Source organism: Echinops telfairi, unplaced genomic scaffold (genome assembly GCF_000313985.2).
Source record: "Echinops telfairi isolate 266 unplaced genomic scaffold, ASM31398v2 ScPeMD7_6080;HRSCAF=6971, whole genome shotgun sequence".
NCBI lineage: Eukaryota > Metazoa > Chordata > Mammalia > Afrosoricida > Tenrecidae > Echinops > Echinops telfairi.
Genome location: NW_022109980.1, coordinates 3,744,217 through 3,749,885, shown reverse-complemented (window position 1 = coordinate 3,749,885; position 5,669 = coordinate 3,744,217). Strand labels below are relative to the sequence as shown.

General features: G+C 45.2%; 1 pseudogene; it reads left to right on the top strand.

Annotated features, from left to right (window-relative positions):
• The window catches only part of LOC101649865, a 73,746-nt pseudogene extending 69,352 nt beyond the window's left edge, over positions 1 to 4,394 (top strand).
• Positions 4,395 to 5,669: the final 1,275 nt, after the last annotated feature.

The following is a 5,669-nucleotide window of genomic DNA, read 5'->3' as shown; positions in this document are numbered from 1 at the left end:
CTGTGTGGAGACCCCTGCCAGCACTGCGATGCTTACACATTCAGTGACTCGGCTTTCCTCCTGCAGTTGGCATCATTGCGAGAGATGGAGGACTTTGTGGATTGGTGTTGGACATATGTGTTAATGGGTTAATGTTGGACTTGTGGGCTTGGGCAGCACTGGGTTGGGATGTTTTCTTAATGCGTACTTAACCTTTATATAGAACTCTCTTTATGCATGAGTTTCTGTGGATTTGCTTCTCTAAAGTACCCAGACTAGCACAACCTATAAATAAATATATGCACATAGATCTATTTCCCCATCGTCATATATAAATATGTTTTACATATGTATATGCCTGTATTTACACTGGAGATATCTTTCTACTCGAATGAAATCATTTGCCTCTCTATAAACACAAGTCTGCAAGTTAACATGTAACTTCACAGAGACTAGGACTTAATAGTAAATAGTAAGGCAGATGAGAGGCAGTTCCATAGAGAATCAAATAATCCCTGGGATTCATATAAGAAGCCATACATGTACAAATCGATAGTCCTCCAATATGACATGGAAAGAACATCCTTTTGCTTCCTTTCCAAATTTTAAATATTTTTCCTTGCGGGGGGTGGGGTGGGGGGGGCACCTGTCCCAAGGGCGTGGCCTTCTTAGATTGCTGAAATTGCAAATTCTTGAGATGTCAGGGGAGTGCTCCCTCTTGTACTAGCACACTTCAGCTGGGAGCCAGACCCATCGGCTTCTGCTCTTAGCCTCTTTTCCATGGAATTGGCGTGGTTTGAGTTATAGCTAGTTTGTTCTGACTCATAGTGACCCTACATACAGCAGAATGAAATATGGCCTGGCTCTGCCCTATTCTCACAATCTTTGCTATACTTGAGCCCATTGTTGTAGTCACTGTGTCGTAGTCTTCCTGCTTTCTGTTAACCCTGGACTTCACCAAGCATTATGTCTTTCTCCAGGTACTGATCCTTCCTGATGACATCACGGTACTTGAGACAAATTCTCATCATCCTTGCCTCTAAGGAACATTCTGGTCATACTGCTTCTAATATAGATTTGTTTATTCTTCGAGAACTCCGTGGTGTAGTTAGTGTTCTTTATGAACACCCTCGGTGCTCCTTTGGTCTTCCCTATTCATTGTCCAGCTTTCACATGCTCATGAGGTGATGGGCTTGGGTCAGATGCACCTTAATCTTCAATGTGACATCTTTGCTTTTGAACATTTTAAGGTGTTTTGCAGCAGATTTGCTCAATGCATTGTGTCCTTTGATTTCTTGACTTCTTTGCTGCTTCCATGAGTGTTGACTGTATCTAACTAAAATTAAAATTTTGACAACTTCAATCATTTCTCTGTTTATTGTGATGTTGCTTATTGGATCAGTTGTAAGGAGGCGTTCGTATTTTATTTTCTTTATGTTGAGAAATAATCTGTATTGAAGCCTGAAGTCTTTAATCTTCAACAATAAGTGCTTCAACTCTTCTTCACTTTCAGCGAGCAAGGTTGTGTCATCTACATATCACAGGTTGTTAATGGCCCTTTCTCCAATCCTGATGCCATGTAGTCCAGCTCACAGCTTGAGTATGAAGAAAGGCTATGTAACTGAAGTACACCTTTTCCGACTTTAAGCCATGCAGTAGCCCCCTTGTTCTGGTCAAAGGATTGCCTCTGGTCTATATACAGGCTGTGGATGAGCACAATTCAGTGTTTTGGAATTCCCATTCTTCCCAATGTTAACCACAATTTGTAATGATCCACACAGTAAAATGCCTTTGCATTGTTCATAAAACACAGGTAAACATCTTTCTGGTATTCTCTGATTTCAGTCAAGATCTTTCTGATTTCAGAAATTATACTCCTTGTTCACTGGCCTCTTCCTGATCTGGCTTGAATTGTTGACAGTTCCCCGTCAACTCTCTCCCACAGGGCTGTCTTCGAGGCTGGTCAGTGAAATCAATGCTCAGGAAAAATAAGGTGCCACCCTATTCATTTTCATCTCTCTCTAGATGGCCATGCCAACCTCCTTTACACAGGTGCCATGTAGAATGTGACACTCAGGCAAATAAATGTCTTTGAGTTCCCTGCCCCTCCAACTCATAGGTTTGCTCAGACATGGCTGAATTCCAGCTGTGGGAAGAATGAACAGAAACCAGGAGGCCCACCAGCGTTATCTTCTTCGATGATTACTGTCATTCCAGAAGGTCGCAGAGGATGCCATAAAGCTGGCTTGGGAACAATATGGGGCCATTGCCAAGCCCAAAGGCAACACTCAATGCTCACACCGCCCGAGTTAAGGGTAAATTGACATCTTGGCATTATTATCTCGGACTCCAATACAATGGTTCATGCCCGTGAGATCGGGATTGAGTCTCTCGGCATCCCGCTGAGATAAACTAGTCCGTGGAGAGCAATTCTGTGCTATTCTGCCCGTCTCTACGGTTTCCCCCAAAGTTCCAGTCTGGAAGGAAGGAATAGCACGGACTCCCTTTTACTTGAGCAGATGGCGGAGGACGACTTGACGACTCACAGCACACATTTTCTTTTTTTCACATGGCAGTTTTTTGAGAGAGGCATCTAGTCTTCCGCTGCTGGAGTTTCTCTCCGCCCAAGAGCTAAATAATGAAAAAGAATCATTGCAATGGAAATGGGATTTTCTTAGTGAAGTCAACATGGTAGCCTTTGCTGTGGATGCAGACGACAACCTGCATTCCAAAGACCTCTCGCACGCTTTGCGAGAAAGAAGAACCCCCGGGCTTTGCACAACTGAAACCGCTCTGAGCAGAAACAGAACCAACCGGGAAGGGGTTTGAAGCTCCTGAAACTCCCTGGCAACCTCAGCCCACCAGGCATGGGCGGATGGTCTCAGACTCTCTGGCAGAAAAGCATGGTTTGGGGCAGGCTTCTGGAGACTCGCTCTGCGGATGTGCCAGAGGATGTGCCACATTCCGATGTGAACGCGGGACTCCTTCAGGAGCAGCAGAAGGTCTCGTGGTTTTTTAAGAGTGCTGGTTCCACCAACGGACAGGAATGCTTGGGAGTTCCCTTTAGGCCTCTGGAATCTTTTTTTTTTTTAATCTTTTTATTAGGGGCTCAGACAACTCTTATCACAAGCCATACACACATCAATTGTGTAAAGCACATTTGTGTATTCATTGCCCTCATCATTCTCAAAACATTTGCCCCTGGCATTAGGTCCTCATTTTCCCTCTCTGTCCCCACTCCCCTCTCCCTCATGAGCCCTTGATCATTTATAAATTATTATTTTGTCATATCTTGCCCTGTCCGACGTCTCCCTTCACCCACTTTTCGGTTGTCTGTCCCCCAGGGAGGGGGTCACATATAGGTCACATATAGGGGGTCACACATCGGTTCCCTCTTTCCAACCCACCCTCCCTCTACACTCCCAGTATCGCCACTCACACCACTGGTCCTGTAGGGATCATCCGCCCTGGATTCCCTGTGTTTCCAGTTCCTATCTGTACCAGTGTCCATCCTCTGGTCTAGCCAGACTTGCAAGGTAGAATTCGGATCATGATAGTGGGGGCAGGGAGGAAGCATTTAGGAACCAGAGGAAAGTTGTATTTTTCATCGTTGCTACATCTCACCCTGACTGGCTGGTCTCCTCCCTGAGACCCCTCTGCAAGGGGATCTCCAGTGGGCCTCTGGAATCTTAACTCAGCATTGGGATGCAGCTATGACAAGGTGGAAAGAAACCACAGATCATAATCCCCTCCAGTCTCTTCACCAGCCAACATGGAGCATTCACTGGTCTTTGTGTTGGTCACCCAGCCCGAAGGCCGAGATAACATCATCCATCTCTTCCTTTACCAATCCTACTATCTTCATGGAATTCAGACAGCGGGCCCATGTAGTCTCCCCTCCTTGACTACAGCAGTCATACCAAACAAAGGTGTTCGAAAGCACTGACAGGTGCTAACAGACCTCGGCAAGGTTGTTCAGCAGGCATCTTACACATGCAAGGACCCAATTACAGAGTTGGCTGAATACATGGATGTAAACTTGGACTTTGATGGGGCACAGAAAGGCGGAGACCATGTGAATCAGTGCTTATGAACGACTCCTTCCTGGTGGCTTGTCTTGAGGATCTCATTGCAAACACCCATTGCTTCATAGTTGAGGCCGTGTCGCATCCATCAGTGTATCCGCCTTAACAATGGCAGATAAAGTGAATGGGGCCTCAGAAGATGCTGAATGGTGGATTGAGGATATGATTAAAAATGTAAAATCAGTGATTGAAAAGGCCAAGCATCTTTCATTTAGAAGCCAGCCATCGGCCATGAATATTGAGAAGAAAGTTAATCAGAAAAGGAGATCAGAGGCTCCTAACTGGGCAGCTCGGGATGGGACTCTGGCTTCTACTGAGGGCTGTTTTTAAAAGGATGAGAAAACTACAGCTGCAGCAACAAAGCCAGATGTAAATTGAGGCATACATTTTGGAAACAGAAAAATGAAGTATACATTTTGGAGAATTTTAATAAAATGGACTGTGTCTTATTTTTAAAAAATCATTTTATTGGGGGCTTGAACAATGGTTATCACAATCTTCACATACAGCCATTGTGTCAAGCACATTTTTTGCCACCATCATTCTCAAAACATCTGCTTTCCACTCGAGCCCCTGGCATCAGCTGCTCATTTTCCCCTCCCTCCCAGTTTCCCCCTCCCTCATGAACCCTTGATAATTTACAAGTCATTATTATTTTGTTGTCTCTTTCACTGTCCAACATCTCCCCTCACCCATTTTTCTGTTGTCTGTCCCCCAAGGAGGAGGTTATATGTAGATCATCATAATCCGTTCCCCCTTTCCACCCCACCTTCCCTCCACCCTCCTGGTATCACCCCTGTCACCACTGAACCTGAGGGGTTCATCCATCTGTCCTGGATTTCCTGTGTTTCCAGTTCCTATCTGTACCAGTGCACATCCTCCAGTCCAGCCAGATTTGTTTTTTTTTTCCCTTTTTTTCTGTTTTTAGTGAGTGAGTGAGTGTGAGAGAGCGAATGAGTCAGTGAGTGAGTGAGTGAGAGAGTGTGAGAGAATGAGTGAGAGAGTGAGTGAGAGTGTGAGAGAGTGAGTGACTATGAGAGAGTGAGTGTGAGAGAGTGAGTGAGTGAGAGAGTGAGTCAGTGAATGAGAGTGAGTGAATTAGAGAGTGAGTGAGTGAGTGAGTGAGAGAGAGAGTGAGTGAATGAGAGTGAGTGAGTGTGAGTGAGAGAGTGAGTCAGTGAATCTCCAGCCAGATTTGTAAGATAGAATTTGGATCATGATAGTTTGGGGAGGAAACATTTAAAAACTAGAGGAAAGTTGTGTGTTTCATCATTGCTACATTGCACCTTGACCGGCTCGTCTCCTCCCTGCCACCCTTCCGTAAGGGGATGTCCAGTTGCCCACAAATGGTCTTTGGGTCCCCACTCTGCACTCCCCCTCATTCACAATGACATGATTTTTTGTTCTTTGATGCCTGATACCTCATCCCTTCTACACCTCGTGATCGCACAGGCTGGTGTGCTTCTTCCATGTGGACTGTGTTGCTTCTCAGACAGATGACTGCTTGTTTACTTTCAAGCTTTTAATACCCCAGATGCTATATCTTCTGATAGCCAGGCACCATCAGCTTTCTTCACCACATTTGCTTATGCACCCATTTGTCTT